General features: G+C 45.0%; 1 protein-coding gene across 2 annotated transcripts in view; it reads right to left on the reverse strand.

Moving 5' to 3' along the window:
• SSPN (sarcospan) overlaps positions 1 to 20243 on the reverse strand; it is a 250290-nt gene that overhangs the window by 91977 nt on the left and 138070 nt on the right. The window contains exons 4-5 of one of the 2 annotated variants that reach the window (XR_012373966.1): positions 5969 to 6249; positions 1951 to 3339 (exon numbers count right to left, since the gene is read on the reverse strand). The gene's annotated coding sequence lies outside the window, so the exon portion shown is untranslated. Of the gene's footprint in view, positions 1 to 1844; positions 3340 to 5968; positions 6250 to 20243 lie in introns of those variants that run through there. The other variant, XR_012373965.1, reaches the window with a different exon arrangement.

Here is a 20243-nt window from a genome sequence, read left to right on the forward strand (position 1 = left end):
CACTTGTGACTCACTATGCCCTTTCCCACTCTGTTTCTTCTTTACCTGTTTCTGCCTGCCACCTTCCATGGTAACTGTCTTCCTAAGTTTGTCGACTATTTTTCTCCCTCCTCCGCTATACTGACTTTAAAGCCTTTTGGTTCTGTCAATCTAGCCTCTAGGTAGACACACTTCTTTTGTGCATATGAAATGTGAACCACCCATGGCCAAGAATCTAGTATTCCAGCATCGTAAGCCAACAGTCCCCAAATCCAAATCCAGTTCATCATCACTATCTGGGCAGGCAGGCATTGATCTCTTAGCTCTTTCTCTTTCATCTCAAATCTATACTCTCAGTAGAATTAAGTGACAAAAACAGCACCTGTGCCCCCAAGTAATTTTTTGTTGTTGTTTGAGAGTTTGTTTTCTCCAGAGACTCTTTCCTGAGACCCTCTGATTTTCTTTTTTGAGACTCAGATGCTGCCTCTGTTTTCTCTTTGCCATAGCCAGGTTTCCTGTGAACAGGTCTGGGCTTTGAGCATCTCCTTACAATCAATGCTGATGTAGGCCAATAATTTCTTTGTCCCCATACTTCCATACACCTCAGAGATCTTTCCATCAGATATATCAGAACTATTCATGCTTTAAAATATGGTTCTTTATGGAGCTGAAATCCCAGACTCAGGAGATCTGCATACCCCTACATGAAGGAGAATGAGCATGTGGTGGGGAAAAATGATGACAGAGAAGAATGAACCCAGTTCCTAGGCAAGAATTATAATGTCCATGGCCTATCTGGGAACTTTAAAAATCTCCAAATGGAAATGGGGGGATCAATGAGGTCATCTCATGTTGTACTTTTTCGCTTTTTATTGCATCCATAAACTTTGCAGAATAATCTGCCTCTGAGTCAAAGATTTTGTTGGAATATCTCCCACATTTAAGTTATAGATACAGTATTATACAATAGTAACTACTAGGAAATGAGAACATCAAGCTCTTTTCCAAATTGATTAGTCAGTTTATTTTGTATTAGTCAGTTTATTTATGTAATTTTGAACGCAGTTAATGTCTCAAGCCACAAAGCTATAGCATAAAGTGCTTGAAGAAACAAGTGGTTCAAAACAGCTACCACCAGGCGAATAGAATCCAACAGCACAATGGGGTTCAGAATCAGATCTAGATTCAAATGTCAACTCAATCAGTTGAGTCCATAACATTCAATCTCCCCGAACTTTCCTAAACTCATATATAAGGACAGAAGTGAAGACTCCCTTCTGGGTTGTTCTGAGGATTTAATGACATATCTACAGGAGAGCACCAGCAAAATGCTTGACACCTGACTATTCAATGTTTGTTTATTCTTCTTCCTACCAGATGATCATCCCAAACTGAGGTTTTAGACTGCATACAAATATTAGACATTCAGAGAGCTATGTCCCTTTAAAAAGTAGAAAGGAAAATCTCAAGTTTTTTCTTCCAGGGGATATTTAATGTTGGAATGCAGGGAGTTTCATGGTATCCATGCTTCAGTCTAGTGAGAATTTCAATTCAGACTTCAAAGCAGAAAAATCTTAATTCTATCAAAAACATATGTACATGGGAGAGGAGCAATAGAAGTGGATGAATCAAAATTCAATGAGAGAAGAAAAAGGAGGTACACTGAGAGAGGGTGTTCCTTTGTTCAGTGATGAAGTCCTGGACTTTCATAGTAAATCTCACCCCAATGTCCTTAATTTGCCTTAGACAATTTTGTTTACATTAATGTAGAGTAAAATGCAAAACTATGGCTTTCATGTCATACTATGGGCTCACTCTCAAGAAAACATTTTGTTATCTTTGTGAACTTAAAGACATCTTCAAATGAAGCAAAACCTCAGGAAGAATAAAACCATGGCCATGGCCAACGTACCTTGTTTCCCCTCCTGTTCCCATGGCAGACATCACACCATGGCACTCATTCCCACTGACCTTGGATGTGGTCTTAGAATTTCAGCCAAGATTGTGGAGTCCAGGACAGGTAAAGGTAGGCAAGCAACTCTGATCACAAGTCTCCTGTTTGTCTAGCTGTACTGTGTGCCCTGTTGGCCATGAGGATGAGGAGAAACGTACACTATTAAATGATGCCAATATGTATTTACTACTGATTGACTCCAAAGAACTTGCTTCTCTTTTGCTACTCATTTGGCTTGGACTTTTGACCTCAACTCCTTGGATATCACTGGCTTTGTTCCTGCTATTCTGAAGGCCCCATGTGGCACAAAGCTCCATTTCCTCCCTGGCACACACTTAGCTCCAGACTGCACTTCAGATGCTCAGTTGGTGCTGCTTTTGCTCACTGAACGTAGGTCTCCAGGACTTCCCCAGTAACCAAAGGCTTTTTGCTATTCCTACTGCGCAGAGCCTGCTGTGGCCTTAGCAGGCAGCCACTCTCAGTTGTCCTCACCTGGTCTGATTAACCTAGTTCTGGGTAGCTGCTCTGTGGGGTCCATTCTTGCCTGCCCTGGCCTTGCCCAGCCTTGGCACTGGAGGGGTCTTCATAACCCGCATCTTTCCTCAAGGGACAGCCTGTACCTGAGTCAGCCCCCACCAAAAAGGCAGCCTCCTCTTCCTTTTCTGGATTTGTGGTTCGCTCATTATTCCTCAACCCTACCACAGCTGCCTTGGCAGCAACACACCCTAGGGCCTGCTGGGAAAATTCCACACTCTGATTTGGCACCTGTTCCTGGTAGCCGACAGGCCCAAACGGCTGGAAGAACACAGGCATGATGAATTAGATATTGAACTGATTGAAGCAACAGTGGCGTCCCTTTGCATAAAAGTGGCCCGCAAAGCAGAGTTAAGAAAACGACTTCTTTTCTTTCTTCTGTTAGCAATAAATCCTTGCACCCCAGGACAGCCTCAGCTTGGCAGGCTGACACCCAGATGATTTCTGATGGCCTACGTGCCGACCGCAAGGCAAGCTTGAGCACTGCCAATTTCAGCCCCCACAGAGAATCCCTTCTCTGGGGATGAGAGGTGCTGTTCCAAACCCCAGCGTGCTGGAATGTGTCCACTCCTACCCCTTGTATGCAGCTCCAGTGAACAGTGGTCAGCCAAATTGGGAGAGCCGAGGCATGGCCTGTCTGTGCAGGAAATGTCAGTCCTTGCTCTGAAATCTGAGACATGAAGAGAAATGTGGCCATAGAAGAGCTGTAGTTCCAAAACTGATAAAAATGTTCCCAAATCTTGTGCTATCGTATGCTTGATTACACCAGCCCTCGGGATGGCAAATGAGCTTCCATCTTAATTATAGCTTGGGAAAGGATGCATAGACCGTTCTTTGACTTCTGTTTTATTCTGTCTGTCCATTCCAAACTGCTGCTTGCAAAAGGAAGAAAGAAGAAGAGACATAAATAACACTCCGTGGACTGTCTCATTTGCTCTGGAAAATCTCCTAAAAGGTTAACACTGCTCTTCATGCTTCTGGGCATGTGTGGGTCACATGCTGGGCACCGGGCAGTGAGTCCAGACTCCCGCTGTGGTAATGCCCAACCAGGCAGCTAGGGAAGGATACCAGGCAGCAGGGACATAAGCTTTGGCAAACCAGTACTGACCTCAGGGTTATGTCTGTGACTAGCAATCACATGAGGAGAGAACACCCAGTTTCCTTCCTTGGGAGAAGATGGTACAAGAGAGGGAAGGGCAGAGTGATGATTATACCTTCAAGGTGTCCAGAAGGGAGAAAACCCCTCAGACAATGAAAAGCTGGAATCCCTGTCTGCCTCAGTGATGCTGGAAACATTGGGCTCCCCAAGGAAAAGGGGCACCTCAATTCCTGGTTGGCACGTGACCGATTTCCAGGGCCAAATATTCTGACCAAGGCCTTTTGTGGCAAGGAGAAAGGAGATGAATAAATGGGTCAAACCCCACTGGAGACTGTCTCATGGGAAAAAGCCAAATATCTGAGTTACTCCGTTTCTCTGGAGTCTGAGAATCCTCACACTACAGGGCAGGGAGCCCACGCCTCACACGATGGCATAGGCCATCAGGTGCCAGAGAACCTGGCCAGAATTCTGCTTTGCTGTGGGGAGAAAATGGCTACATACTGCCAGAAAGTATGGGGATCCTGTCAGTGAGGATATCGGGAGAGGAGATACAGAACTCACCCCCAAGAGGCAGAGATGTGGGATGCCTGTGAAAGTGAGGTAGAACGCAGCTGGAGCAGTTTGAAGGCAAACATGGCTGCAAATGCACCTGCCCTCAGTAGGAGAAGGGAGAAACGAACCAAAGCCTCTGAGGGCAAATGAAGCAAGAAGATGTGTGCAGGGTTGGCACCAGGATGGCCTGGGCTGTGAGAAAAACCCCGTTCCGCCACCACTTCCCTGCTACCTCCCAGCCTCATGAGGTTCTCCTGTGCCAGCAGAGGCTCTTGGATCTGTGTGAAATCTGCTCCCACTGGTGTTGGAGGTGGGCCAGGTGCCTGGATGCCCTGTGATTCACCTGCAGCAGGAGGAGATCATCACTCTCCCATCTGCTGTCCCTGCCCTCAGCCTCCAAATAGAGCTGGCAGCTGGGAATCGGCCAGAGGACCTCAGCCTTCTCCCCCTTTCCTGCCTGCCCACCAGAAGTGAGTGGGCCTGGGCCGCTAACCTTAGTGCTCTCTGGCTGTCCAGGATGGGACCATCATCGCTGCTAAAGACCCCCAGCAAGGGCCATTGCCTGTGAGTGACACTGGAATGGGTCCAGCGGAATCAAGAAGTGTACAGTCTGTCAGGGGACCCTGGGACCAGCACTTCAGGCATCGAGAAGCCTCCTCTGCTCTCCTGATCTGGCTGGGAAGGCGGCAGAGGCCTGCTATCTCTTTTGGTTTTAGCTGTTTGGGAGGGAGAGGCTAAACTAAGATAAGAGGCAAATTCCTGTTGTGCTTTGCGTCGATGAATAGTCTTCAACCTGACCACATTTTTTTTTTTTTTTTTTTTTTTTTTTTTTAGAGAATGGTATAACCTGAAAGGTATCAAGGACTTCAAGGGGTCTTCTGGCTTGGTCTCTCTTATCCAGAAAGCTCTGTAACATGAAATCATTCAAGACAGAAAAGAAATAATTTTAGCAGCAAAGGTTTGCCCTCCCCACCACCTCTAGCATCTGCCAGATGCCCTGAATATTTCACAGATGAAAGTTGCTCTATTAAAAATATGTACTCAAACTAAACATAATTTATAGTGGAGGCTAGGATTAATTTCTTTAAAAAAAATTTGATTGATTGCTTAGTATATGTCAGTCACCAATGAAACTGAAGCCTAGGGAGAGTTACTGACTTCTCTGTAGACAGAGCTAGTAAATAGGAACATCGGAGTCGGAACCTACATCTTCTCAAGTCCCAGTCCAGTGCTCTGGGTTTCAAGGAAATGTATTTCCGACTTTGCAAAAAAAAAAAAAAATCTTTGCCAGTAAAATTCATAGGGGCCCTAAATCGTATATAATATAATCTAACACTTAAAGCAACATTTTCACAAACAAGGTGAGCATGGTCCTGATAATTTGGTCTTCTGATATGGTGCTTAGCAAAACCCTTTCTCTTGGTCACTCCCATCCTAATGAGTACGAAGCCAAAAGAGTGGTTCCCCAAGTAAGGAGAGAATAAGGCTTATGGCCTCTCCTATGCTGAGGTAGGCTTGCTATATGGCCACTTGATCTACAGACAAACTTCCTTCAAGTATCAGAGAGCACTCAGAATTTCCACCATTGCAATGTTTGAGAGATGCGATCAAAATCCCTTTGGCAGTGGTGTCCTTCTCAGGACTTCTCTTACCTCAGAACTGGCACACGTGGGGAAGGTAGGCTGGTACATACCCATCCTACACCCATGACAGTCATAGCTAATCTGGCATGGCACTCTTTCCCACTGACCTTTTGTGTGACTCAGAATTCTCAACCCAGCTCTGAAGACATCAGTTGAAAACAGAAGAAATTGACATGAACAGACATCCAATTGCCAACATGATTTTACCTGCTCCTTTTGACTCAGAAGGAGGCTGGCAGCTTCCACCATTCTCTTCAGTTTGCTCCTTATTTTCATTCAGCCGTGGCAAGGTCACACATCTTTGTACATGGAAATTCATGGATAAAATACAGTTTCATAGGGGCACCTGGGTGGCTCAGTTGGTTAAATGTCTGCTTTCTGCTCAGGTCATGATCTCAGGGTCCTGGGATCGACGAGCCCTGTGTCCGGGCTCCTGCCCAGCTGGGAGCCTGCTTCTCCTTCTTCTCTTTCATTATTTCTGTCTCTCCCTCAAATAAAAAATAAAATCTTTTTAAAAAATACAGTTTCATATTGTACTATGGCTTCTTTTGTCACCCTCTTTGGACAATGGGGAAGGGAAAAGGAAGGGTTCTGCACTTCAGAGTAGCATGACTCCAACTTTTATGTGCATGTGAATGAATCACCTAAGGATCTGGTTAAAATGAAGATTCTGATTCGTTAGGTCTGAGGTGGGTCCTGAGTTTTGTATTTCTAATGAGCTCCTAGCTGAAGCTTTTGATCTGGGGTCGATACTTTGAGTTGAAGGCTTTTAGACATGACAATAAACTTAGTCTGGTATTATTATTTAAATAGTCTCCTTATATAATTTTGTAGTCTCTCTTACATAAATTATTTATTCTTTCAGAGTTCTGTCTCCTCCCCCTGTTTCTCCCAGAGATAGTGTCTGGGTATATGGGGAATTGGTATGGCTTCAGTGACCTCATGGTGGAATGCGGAGACGGTATCTATGAACCTACATGGAATCCTCTGGATCGTACCCCTAGCTTCTATTGTAAAGTGGCTGGTCCGGGCTGCTCTCTGGGCTGGTGGCCACTAAGGTTTAACTGGTCTCCTCTTTGGGCCTGATTGTGCTCAGAAGCTAATCTGATAAACTGATCTTGCAAAGATATTATGCATGACATTGACTTCCTGAACCTCCTGTGTCAGAGAAACTGTGAGCATCTAGAGAATTGGAAGCAAGATGGCAGACTGAAGTTTGGGACCAAAGGGTTCAATGCCTCTCGAATCACAGGCGGCTACCTAGGGATAAGATCACACTAAAATGCACAATGTCTCCAAGCCTTAGTTTCTTTTTCTGTAAGTCATACCCATACCATAGGGGTTTTACCCTACATAAGTAATATTTTTAGTGCCCTCCACAGCTACAAGGAAGCATAGTGAGTCTGCTTTTGGCTTCATTTCAATCCAAGTGAAACCTGAACTCTGTTGAGGTAAGAAGGAGGAAGTTAACATGAAGAGTGCCTGAGGATCCTAAACCCTAAGTCTTAAGAATTCCAGAGCTAGGATAAAACCTAATGACAGGTGTCTCTTTCACTAACTATGATTTTGTCATCTCTTCACCCATCTATCTCACCAGAAAATCTGTTAAGCATCTAAATGTGTCACATGCAGAACGGTGCACTAGGTGGGAGTCAAACTTTTGAGGTAATTGAACATATAAAGTTCAAGGCCACAATTCAAAAACACAGATTTTCTGTTGCCGTAATTTGCAAAAGGAATATAGCATAATCTCATTCCGACGTAAAACTTGCTTTGGAACGGTCTTGACTTAAGTTTTGTTGAAAGCCGCTTTAAGAAACACTCTAAAGAGTCCCTGAGATTTTCTCGGGATGCTGCAAACCATGGCTTTTAGAATGTTCTACAGATTGCTGTTGAGAGCTCCCATTAACTTGCAAATCCACTTGACTATCAAAAGTGAAATGAGGATCTGAGCCAAAGTCTTGTAAATAGAAAGAGGTCATTATTGCAGGGATGGAACCAACCACCAAACTAATGAATTCTCCCAGCCCCTTTTCCTTTTGGAAAGAAAAAGCAGACAGATTAGGTGACTTGCCCGAGGCCACAGAATGTGCCACCACTGGGGTTTGTAAGGAGACATATCATTCCTGGCTCTCAGGATGTTTTCTTCACAGTCCTACCTATATTTGGCCACGGGGGTTATTATGAAGACAAAAAGAAATGGACATTTAGTTACGTTATTTTTATAGCCCTGTTATATATGACATCTCCCCCTTGTGAATTCGCTCAGTAGATGAGGACAGCTAAGGATTTCATTACTCAGACAGAGAATAAGGCCTGGTCACCAGTCCTGGAATTGATGGGAGGACTGCCAGCCCTTGAGTCTTTGGAAAGGGAATGCTGATGGGCCTTGCTGACAGCTTGCCTTGGCTTGAGCCAATCATGTGAGACAACTTAGCTCTCTACGTGAGGCAGGAAATTAACTCATGATGTCAGTAGTCCCAACATTGGAGGTGTTAGTATGTGAATGAGCAAGTATATCTCATCCTCAGTACCCCTGCCTCTCCCAAAATGTTGATCCGCTTTACAAAATGAGAATGAGTTGTCTTGCCTAGTACCCTCGTAATGCACTAAGAAGGGGAGATAGTCTTAAGCCTCAAGTTCCTTAGCTGACTCTTGCTAACTCCCAGCCCTTGGGGCAAAGGGCACTGCATGGATCCTATTTTTCAGCCAGTCAGCACCTGGTTGCATCTGGGCCTAGAATGGACAGTCCCACAGAAGCCATAGTGCTTTTCACCTCTCTGTACCTCACTCAAGGTCTGGAAATCCCTTTGTGAACATAGCCTGAGGGATGGCCTCCCACTAGCACTTAAGTGAACCACACTTAGTGTTCCAACCCATTAAATGCCCACTGGGCCCTGTGCATCAGGCCCATGACTAAGCTAGCTGAGGTTAGCCTCTGCAGGTAGATTGCTTCTCTTTCACCTAAGCCATCATTTTTGCTTTCTCATCCTTATCACCAGTGTCAGTTTTGGCAAGTTTAGAAAGGTGGCCGTTCCCATTATGGCACGGTCAATAAAGAGCAAGGTGCAGGTCTATGTCACAGAAACTATAGGAGTAGTCCAGAGGTTGGCAGGGTAAGTTATATAGGCTCTTTTCCCAGGCCTACATATCAGCTGCCTAGAGAAATGGCCTTAATTACCCTGATAAATGCACACTACCACCCTTGGCTGGAACCCTGGCCCTTTATCCCATGCTTTAGAGGTCCCTGCTCGAAACCTGACCCAGGTGAATGAGGGTCTGCATGTCTAAGAGGACATGCCTACCTAGGGCCCTGGAATTCCTGTCCAAACAGTTCAATGCCCATTTTGAGGACCCAACTGGGGGTCTTTCCCCCAGGTTCAACCCTGACTAGTGGACAATGTGGGGAGGTGGCTGGTGGAGATTGGGGGTTGTGTACTAGTGGGCTGGGGTCTCCACACATACACGTATGAGTCCCCTCCTGGTATGATTTAGAGCCTCTGTGTGTACTCCAGCACAGGGGCCCTGCAGGCCAGAGCATGAGAAATTCCCAAACATTCCTTTCTGGAACACTTTTCTACTTTCCATCTGCTAGGGCAGCTCATCAATTCTCTTGGGTTCAAATATCAGCTTCTTCATGCTAATGACATCTTAATTTATACTTTTTCTCCACTGAGCTCTAGAATATCTACTTGATTTTCTTGCTTAGATCAATCAGATATCTCAGACTTAACGTGGTTAAAACAAATTTCTTGGGCGCCTGGGTGGCTCAGTCGTTAAGCGTCTGCCTTCGGCTCAGGTCATGATCCCAGGGTCCTGGGATCGAGTCCCACATCAGGCTCCCTGCTCAGCAGGAAGCCTGCTTCTCCCTCTCCCACTCCCCCTGCTTGTGTTCCTGCTCTCGCTGTCTCTCTCTGTCCAATAAATAAATAAAATCTTTAAAAAAAAAAACATAAAACAGATTTCTTGATTTTCCCCCCAAGACATTGTGCTCCCATCTCCAAGCTTCCTCATCTTAGTAAATGGTGTCACTAGCCACTCAGCTGCTCAAGCTGAAGGACCTAGGAACACCATCCTAGGAGATCCAAGGAGGATCTCTCCCTTTTACTCCACATCGAATCTACTAGCAAATTCTGTTGGTTCTACCTCAAATCTCTTTCTTCTTTCCCCTTCTACTGCTGTCCCTTTGGCTCAGGCCACCATCATCTCTTGTTGGACAACTAAAGTAACATCCTAACTGGTTTTTCTACTTCCACCCTTGACCTCTGACAATCTATTCTCCCCAGAGTGACAAAAGTGCTCTTCTGTCCATGTAAATGAGATCTTGCCTGTTCACTGTGTAAAAACGGGGAAATGGCTTCTCTCAGCCTAATAGCCATGGCCTTTGCCTGCCTCTCCATCCCTGTCTCATGCCTCCCTCCATCTCTCTGACTGTCTAATCAGGCTGGTCCTTCAGTTCCTTCAGGCCCTAGGCTTTTCTACACCTTGCATGACCAGCAACACTTCATTGTGAGGTCTTAGCTTAAATGTCTCCTCCTCAGAGAGCCTTTCCTGAGCAGTCCCGCTAAAAATGGTCCTGATCTGCCCACCCCCATATTGAAGCCCCTAATTTCTCCGTGCATAGCACCTACTGTACTTGAAATTATTATTTTAAGAGATATATTTTCTAAACTATCTTACCAGAAAATAAGATCTTTAAAGGCAGGGCGACATCTGTCCTCTGTACCCAAGGCGGTACAAGGCGCACAGTGAGCCCCGGGGAAACGTTGGCTGTACGTGTAGCGAAGGCTGGGGCAGGACTGGTGGGTGTGGCAGACACTAAGTAACAATAACATTTATGTCCCTCAGGGACCCAGACCTAGTCATTTTTCCACACTCCAAAGAGTCAACCGCCAATGTTTCAAGTTCCCTTTTCTCCTGATCACTCATGTTGGTTTCTAGATCTTCTGTATGCGCCCTCAGCTGGCCCCTTTTAATCTGTTTCTATAGAAAGAATTTAAGACCCTTACTAAAGCTTAAGCTAAGAAGTTCCACTGGGTCTCAGCTATTGAGAGAAACCAGTACCCTGAGAGTGACAGGTTACGTCTCTGCTCACGGGGGCAGCCCCGTCCTCAGAGAGCCCTGTGGGGTTGCTTGGGCACAGAGATTACAGAGAGCCTCTCTGTTTGGGGTGGGTTTTCTCTGCTTTGTTTTCTTGTGTGCTCAGTGGCTTGTTCCTAACTGGCGGCCAATCACCGCACTGCCAGATGGTGCGAAAGATTTACCGGAATTTCATTTTCAAATAAACCACAAGCTTGGATGAGCTAATGTTGTTCCACATAAAAAAGCCACAAAACTGGACAAATTAGGGTTGTTTCAAGAAAAGAAACTTGGCCAAGCCATCAGCTCTGCCCTTCTCAAAGGGCTCTGATAGCTGCATGAAGGCACGGGGGGCTGGGGTCATTCCCGTGTGAGGCCGCTACACCAAAGGATGGGTGGGAGGGAGCGCCCCTCCCCTCCCCGCTGACTCCACAGAATAATTTGGCAGTGCCGTGGAGGATTGCATTCTCCCGTGGAACTGAATTGTCTCTGCCTCTGTCAAGTTTGTCTCGGTTACACCAAGAGCCGGAGGATGGCAAGGGCTTCTTCCAGCCTGTCGGCAATGGCTGCAGTCTCTGCTTAAACACAGACTGCCTGTGAGCTTTCCTGGACAGCAGGTCATCTGATGGCTACTGAGCAGGGGCAGGAAGGCAGATGATTTATACACCACAACTGTGGGGGCTGTTCCAGCAAGGCCCACCCTCAGCAGTAATGGCAACAGAGCCTGGTCGACCCAATACTTCCCCAGATTCTAACCCCAGCTGTCCCACTTACAGCTGTGGGATCATGGGCGGGGTGCAAGCCTCTGAAGAACACTGTTTTCCCATCCTTTGGCTAGAGAAAATGATATTAAGCCAACAGGGCCATCTTGAGTATAGCGCTGGACCCACCACATATAGTAAGTGCCCCCTAAATGTGGAGGCTCTATGGTGTGTTGAGGAGGAGGATGTCAGTTGTGTGGCTGCCCTCCTCAGCTTCCAGCACTCAGAGCCAGTCTCAGAGGAGGAGTGTTGTCTGTTCCCTGTCATCAGCCGAATTCAACAAAATACCATGAAGTAAATCAAGCCAGAAAATCAATCAATATAACTGAGGCCAAAAGAGCCCTTCTTAAAGAATCTAAAGAATTGCTTTATTTTTTAGGCCTTTCTTTTCTCAACCAAATGCCAGAGGAGGACCCTTGTGAGCTTTGTGTTGAATTAGAATTCTGGGAACTCACCTCCCTGTGGAAAGTTTATGTCATAAATAAATGTAGAAATACTCTAAAGGGGTGCCCGTGATCGGGTGGGAGGGGGGGGTGGAACTTTGTTTTGCTACGTGGGATAAAGAAATCTGAAATGTATTGCAGGAGAGATTCCGTTTTATGGGCTAGATAATATAATAACCAAAATAGCTATCATTTATTGTACTTTCCAAGCCAAACAACTTTATATACTTTATTCCATTGACTCTTCACTATAAATTTTTAATATTTCCCCCATTTTACAGATGAAAATGCTAAAGGAAATTTCTACTAGCTGTAAAAAGGTCGTATCTGCTTGACCTTTAGAACTGCTCCTGTTATTCTATCTCACTAACATGTTTTTGGGTAGAAATCACTAGAGATGAAAATGATGCTAACATTAAATAATGATGGTAATGGTAATGATGCTGATAAAATCACTATCATTATCACTAACGAAGGTTTAAAAAACATCAGAGCGCTTTGTGAGTTTTCCCTCAGACCTTGCCATCCCCCTGTGAGGCAGAGATTCTCAGTGCCTCCATTTTACAGATGAAGGAACAAAGAAGAGAAGCTAATTGCATGTCAAAGTCACAGAGCCAGTGGAAGGTAGCTGAGCTGGGATTCAAACCCAGGCAGTCTGACCTTGACCTCTCCTTCTCATAAACAGAGCTCTGGGCCTCCTGAAGCTAGTACACTGAAGAAAATGTGCCCTACATTGCTCGTCAAGCAAGCTGCCCTGAAATTCCTGCAGTACCCTTTACTGCAACGTTGGGCAGAACCACCAGCTCCGTAAGAGACCCCTGAGTTCACACACAGATTTATTTGGGTGGTGACTTGCTAAAGAGGGACAATGGCGGCTGTGGTTTCTTGCCATGCATGTTGAAAAGCATCACAGGGAAGGAAGTTAAAAGAAATTATTTGCTGATGTGAAAAGTCGGGAAACTTTGACGATTTCTTAGAAGAGGGATGAATAATTTATCTTCTTGTGGAAAGGGACAAATAATTTCTGGCCCATTTTCACACAGGGCTTAATTTTGTTTTCTTGGGATTTTGTCTGTTTCGTTAGCTCAGAACGTGATGAAAAATAGAATATCTTAATTATTTATTTCTGGCTGAAACCGAACCTTTTAACTTCTCAGTTGATATAAATATACGCTCCCTCTTCTCCCCACCTGCCCCTCCACTGCACATCTCAGACTCATTTCATTTCTGAGAATTAAAGTAAGGTTTGGAGAAAGCTCTGTTCATTCTGAAGCTCCTGTCTTCACCCCAACACTCCCGGATCCTGACTGGGGCCTGGAAAAACGCTATAACTGCCCAAGATAGGAAAACCCCTGTCAGGTCAGCCATGGGCCTAAACAGTGAGTCTTCTCATGGATTGCCCAGCAGCGAAGCTTCAAATGCCCCTCAAGTCCCCTTCAGCAGCTCGACACGTGAACCCTCCGGGGGCCTGTTATTTCAGAGCTTTCTGTGGTGCTTTCCCTTCCCGGGGCAGCCTCTCCCCCCCCCCCCCCCCCTGGCACTGACTCAGTGCTTATCACTTTTTACTAGAAGTTCCGGATGAAGCAATGCAGGGGAGAAATTCACTGTTTCTACTCCCTAAATCTGACCATGACTCATTATTCAGCAAACACCAAATGGTTCCACATCCTCCTCCCTAGGAGGCACCGAGCCCGTTACATAAGCAGCCGTCTACAGCTGCTCTTGGGTAATTGAAAGTGAAGCCTTTCTGACTGGAAATCCTGCTGGGAGTGACATGACTCTTTCTTCACCCCATGATACCAATCTTTACGAGGAGAAAAGCCTCTCCTGGAGAGGGCCCCCAAAGCCTGGGTGTGCTGCAGGGTTTGTTTTTTGCACAGTAGGCCTGAGGTTTGGGATAGCTTGTATTTTCTGCCTTGTTAAAACATGGCCCTTCCACGGTGTTTCTGATGTTATCTCTTGATGAGCTGGAGCTGAGCTGCGTGAGGCAGACTCTCCCCCAGCACGCTGAACAGAGGAGGAAACATGGCATGGGGCTTCAGTGCCCAGGGACCCACCCAAGAAGGACCACCCAAGAATCATCATCTTAGGGAGAGGGAGGATTCGCAAGGGCTGGTTTTTGTCTAATAAGCTCAGCACTGTGATCATAGAAAATAGAGTTGAATTGCAAAGCCCAGAGGAAAGGAGCGAGTGGTTTATCTGGTTCAGGCAGAAAAGTGATTTTAAATTGCCCTTCGAAAGAAACAGAGGAGTTAGGCGAGATCATCTCTGGGCTCAGTAATCCCGTCTTCTTTCCTAGCCTGCCTTGCCAGGGAATTACTTTTGAGTAGTGGTAGAAGCAAAACGAATTCTGAAAATCCATTTCTGGAATGTGCTTCACACAGAGAAGGCCTGCTTATGAACACCACAGGAAGCACAAGCTGATGAGGAGAAGGCTATCTTTTTTAATGCCACCTCTGGGGGATTGGGGTGTGTGTATGCCTGGCTCCTTAGGCAAGAACACAACCCTCCTTAACTGTCTTGAGCTGAGTCTGGGAAGGGCTTGTAGGAGAGGAGGGGTGGGTGAGGAAGCATATCAGCCACCAGCTTGACAATGCTGTGGTCCTTAAGAGGAACGCTCTAGAAAACATCCCCAACATCACAGAGAAATTAGATACTGAGAAGACAGGCCTAAGGAGCTTGGGAAGGCCAGTAAATTTGGGGCATTTGGGTAAGAAATGGAGATGGAATGATGTTGTTGAGCTATCCAAATGTGACATGCCACCATGAATGGGGAATTGCCTTGAGGTTCTCAGCCTTCCCAAGAGTCAGAGACATGGTATTATAGGCTGAATTGTGTCCCCCTGCAAAATTTGTATGTTGAAGTCCTAGCCTTGAGTATCAAAGAACGTGACTGTGCTTGGTGAGAGGGTCTTCAAAGAGAAAATTAAGTTAAATGGAGGTTCATAAGTTGGGCCCCAGTGCAATACGACTGGTCTCCTTACAAGAAGAGATGACTGGGACATGGACACAGGCAGGAGGAAGAGCACGGGAGACACAGGGAAAAGACAGTCATCTGTAGGCCAAGGATAGGGGCCTCAGGAGAAACCACCACCGACAACACCTCGATCTTGGACCCTCGACCTACAGAACTGTGAGACCGTACCTTCCTGTTGTTTAAGCCATCCCGCCTGTGTAGTTTGTTGTGGTAGCCCTAGCAGACGGCCACGTGGTGACCCTGCAAATCCCTAAATGGGGGGACCTTGGCTTTTCTGTGTAGCTCAAAGCCTGACCTTTGCTACGTAGTTCTCAGAAGATAAGCCAGGGCGTGCAGAGAGAGAAGTCTCCCTTTCCCCATTATAACCCCTGAGTATGAATGGAGCTGTGGAGACCAGCTTCCTGGGCTCTTTGAGAAAAATTCCCAGGCTCATAGCCCTGGTGAGGAGAAGCATACCAGTATTCCAAGGCCCTGCTAAGGAAATACAGTTACGTGGGCTTTCTAGGCCAGGACATTTTAACCCGCACTGTCTGAATAAACTATGCTCAACCTACAGGGCATTTTCCCTGAGCTCCAGTTTACAACCCCATTTACCTGGAGCCTAGCCAAGCCTCCAGAAGCCCCTGCTCAGTTAAGAAACTGCCAAAGGAGTGGCTTATCCATACGCCTTGAGTATATCAAGGGAAACTAATTTGAGGCTTTGACTGAGAGGGTCTCAGTAGACCCCTGAGGAAAGAATCCTGCCTCATACACAAGACTAGACAGTTGGCTATTAGCTTTGGTAGAGTTTAGTTCTGTGTTATCGGTCCTGAGAGGTAGGTATGGACACCAGCATCAGCAGGCTAACACCCCTGAAGGATTCACGACTACATTCCCCAACCCCTAACCCGACCACCATTGTATTAATTGCTTCGGTTTTATCTTCTCTAACCTTCCAGAAATCTGACATTTTAATGGAATCTTCTAGTTTTGCCTTCTTTCTTTCTTCCTTTCTCTTGTAAAAGTCTATTTTAATTCGATGTTCTTTGGTTCCTGGCAAAGCTAACCTCAACTTTTAACATCCCTGGTGTGGGCAGGCAAGTTGCAGTTTGAGCTGCCCTTCAAAGTTGCACCAGTTCCTTGTCCCTTCTAGAACACCCACATGAAGAAGAAGACAATAGAGCACTGTGAGCCAGTGTCTCAGGACGGTTCCTCAGAGCCACTTCCCCTCACGCTACTCTTCCCCGCAGGGCTGTCAGGCATGGGTGGGGTCTGACGGAAGCTTTGTGTCCTCATCATCTCATCTGAGACAAAATCTAGAGCTGCCTTAAGGAGAAAATGGACCATGAACAGCATCTTAACATGTGCTGCAATTCAGAGCTGAAGTGTAATTTAGAGAAAAAAATTAAACCTTAAACCCATAGGTAACCACTAAATCCTAACATAAATGCCTCATGAACTCGGAACTTCCAACACGGCCCTGAGATGCCACCCCCTCCCACACACTGACGGCACTCCTGGCCCTCCTCCAGGGAGTTCAGTTGCAAAGCTGGAAACTCCCTGACTTAAAACAATGTCTGGGTGTTTTCTTCTTCATAGGACCTCTGAAGGAGAGTAAAATTTTAATAAATGTGTTGTTTAATTTGACTTCTCCTAACTTTCTGTGCCTATGTGTTTCACCTGCCTTCATTAACATGCCTATTGTGAACGTGCGAGCCATAAAAGGCGGGGCTGTTAATAACCCGGTGAACCAAACGAAGGGATCGCTTCCTTTTCATCATCCATTGGGGAGCAGTGTGCTTAGGCACTATAGAGGACAAGCCCCTCTCCAAAAAACAGGGTAGAGTCCCTGGTTTCCAGGAGTTTCTAGGTCAAGTAGTCCAGATAGAAGACTAGTCAACCCACTAGGTACGTATTTCTAAAACTCATCTCCTTTTTTATTCTTCACCTTCTTCTTCTTCTCTCCTTTCACTCTCCCTCCCCTTCATCCATCCCTTGCCCTCTTCCTCCTTCTTTCCTGGGCCACAGGTAAAATAGCTAATCCTCTATCGCGTCTAAGGTCAAGGGCAAAAGGAAGTGACTCCGAGTTGTCTTTGAGGTAATCTTCCCCACCCAACCCAACCTCTTTTTCAAAGCTTTTGGGAGTGAAATTTGAACAAGGAAAAGAAGTGGATGCAGGAACACCTCGTGAAAAAGTATTTGCTAGCAGGGAAGAAGATCGTGAATGTACAAGTGGTAAATCACAGAATTTAGAGGTGAAAAAGGGGTATGGGCACTTGTGAATTTACTCTCTTACCTTCAAAATAAGGAACAGGAGACCCAGGAAGGTTGGAGACGTGTTCAAAGAGAGAGGGTAATCATCAAAGGGTCTAAGACTTGGGTTTTTCTATTTCTAAGTCAATTCTCCTTCCCTAGGTTAATTTTCTCTTTTAGATGCCAAACAAATATATGTGATTGGGGAGGCCATCCAAGGGCCTAATACTACCCCATCTTTACCCACACCTTCACCTGCAAGTCCTTTCCTCCTCACCCATCACATTCAATGAAATTGCCCAGGGATGTCACTTTAAGCTGTTAGCTGTCAGTCATGTCTCCATGTAAATGAGTGATGTGAGGATGGTGGAAGGAGGCAACACTAAGTTAGGAGCCACGAATGCTGACCTGCCTCCACTGATTGGGTGGCCTTGAACAACGCATTTAGCAGAGTAATCTAGACTAGCGTTGTCCAATAGAATTATAATGCGAGCCATGAATGTGAGCCACCTGTATAATTTTGAATTTTCTAGGGGTTGCATTTAAAAAGGTAAAGTGAAATAGGTGGAATTCATTTTAATGATATATTTTATTGAAACTAGGCTAAGATATTATCATTTCAACCTGTCATCAATAAAAATGTACTAGTGAGATATTTTACATTCTATATATATATATATATATATATATATATATATATATATATATACTAAGTCTTTGGAATTTTGTGTGTGTTTTGTACTTACAGCCCATTTCAGTTCAGACCAGCTATTTCAAATGCTTCCTGGCCACCTGTGACTAGTGGCTACCATATTGGACAGGGCAGATTTAGATCCGTTTTGTCATCTCTAAAATGAAAGAAAGGATAAGACTATCAAACTGTCTTTACTTAGAGCGCTAGGAATTCTTAAGAGGTGCCTCAAGGAGTGTGTGCGTGTGTGTGTGTGTGTGTGTGTGTGTGTGTGTGTTATGGATTTGGGAGGGGTAGAGATGACCAGCTTTGGATCATCTACTTTCTACTTCATGCCTAATACTTCCAGAGTTAACTGGAAGTATTTAAATACTGGACTTTGGTGTGATATTTTGTTGGGAGAAGAGTATCCATGGCTAAGTAAAGATGCTAAAAACCCTTGCACAGCATAACTTGTAAGTTGCACCAAGAGCTCTGGCCCAGCTTCTGGAGTTATGGAAAGGAGAGTAAACAGTCACCTGCCAAGAAAGAAAAGGGCCAGGTGACAAGCATGGGAGTGGCCCCGCGCTGCAGCTGGTTGCACAAGACATATGGCCTCATGGCTGCAGCCTGTAAACTAGTGTATCAGGAATAGACTTGACTCCTTTCCACCTGGTCAAGTTAATGGTTAACCATCCCAGTTATCCGCTTGGGCTTTGTCTGGTGGGGCTGTTCTGGAGCCCTAATCTTTTCCATCAGCCAGAGTGTCTGGAATCTGGGCTGATTGATACACAGTGGTCACAGAAGGACAGGCTCTCTGCAGAACACCGAACTTTGGCTCTCTTGCTCCCTAAGCATCCTACCTTGTTCTGCAGATTTCTTTTTTATGGGGGCTCCATGTTTGACTCCAAGAATTCTTCCTTCTCTCATCATTTGCAACTATAACACAAAGAAAATACACACCAGGGCGCCTGGGTGGCTCAGTCGTTAAGCATCTGCCTTCGGCTCAGGTCATGATCCCAGGGTCCTGGGATCGAGTCCCGCATCGGGCTCCCTGCTCAGCGGGGAGCCTGCTTCTCCCTCTGCTTCTCTCTCTCTCTCTCCCTCTCTTTCTCTCCTCCTCTGTCTCTCATGAATAAATAAATAAAAAAATCTTTAGAAAAAAAAAAAGAAAAAAAAAATACACACCAACAGCAAAACAGCTGCAAGAGTTAAACAGCTATATCAGCAAAGGATGCAGTGTTGGAGGATATCATTAAATCCAGCTTCAAGCCCGGCAGCCAGCACACCCACTCACTTCCCAGGCCCAAGCCAGTATGAAAAGGAGCTCATGGCTGCAGTGCTCTGAAACCCAACTGCTCGGGAAATTCTCACATTTTTGTTAGATGATTATCCTTCATTAGGCCCACTGAGTTCAGTTACACACATGGTCCTCACCCTTCTGGAACTTCTTAAATATTATGGTAAAATAAAGATCCTCCTCATCTGTTGGCCAAGGATTCCTAGAGTCTTAGACAAGCTAGAAATGAGCAAAATGTATAGCAGTCCCTGATATGTTTACATTACCAAGGAGATAATTAAAAACATAGCCTCTCCAGGCTATATCCTCAAAAATTTAAAAATAGAACTACCATATGATCCAGCAATTCTACTTCTGGGTATTTATCTAAGGGAAATGAAAACACTAACTAGAAAAGATATATGCACTCCCATGTTGACTGCAGCATTATTTACAATAGCCAGGACATGGAAACAACCTAAGTGTCCATCAACAGATGAATGGATTTAAAGAAAAAAGTGGTATAAATATACACAGTGGAATACTATTCAGCCATAAAAAAGAAATCTTTCCATTTGTGACAAGGATAGACCTATGGCATTATGCTAAGTGAAATATGTCAGAGAAAGACAAATACCATATGATCTTCATTAGATGCAGAATCTCAAAACAAAGCAAAACAAAAGCAAAAACTCTGAACTCATAGATACAGACAACAGCTTGGTGGTTGCCTGAGATGGGGGGTTGGGGTGGGTGAAATAGGTGAATGTGATCAAAATGTATGAAATTCCAATTTTAAAATAAATAAGTCCTGGGAATGTAATGTACAGCATTAGTATTATTGTGTTGTATTTTTGAAAGTTGCTAAAAGAGTAGATCCTAAAAGTCCCCATCACAAGAACAAAATTTTTGTAACTATGTGTGGTGATGGATGTTAATGAGATTTATTGTGATGATCATTTCACAATATATACAATATATACAATGTATATATTGTATATATACATATACATATGTATACACATATGTTATGTGTATACA

Source organism: Callorhinus ursinus, unplaced genomic scaffold, assembly GCF_003265705.2.
Source record: "Callorhinus ursinus isolate GAN/ISIS: 27379988/994484 unplaced genomic scaffold, GSC_fseal_2.0 scaffold27, whole genome shotgun sequence".
NCBI lineage: Eukaryota > Metazoa > Chordata > Mammalia > Carnivora > Otariidae > Callorhinus > Callorhinus ursinus.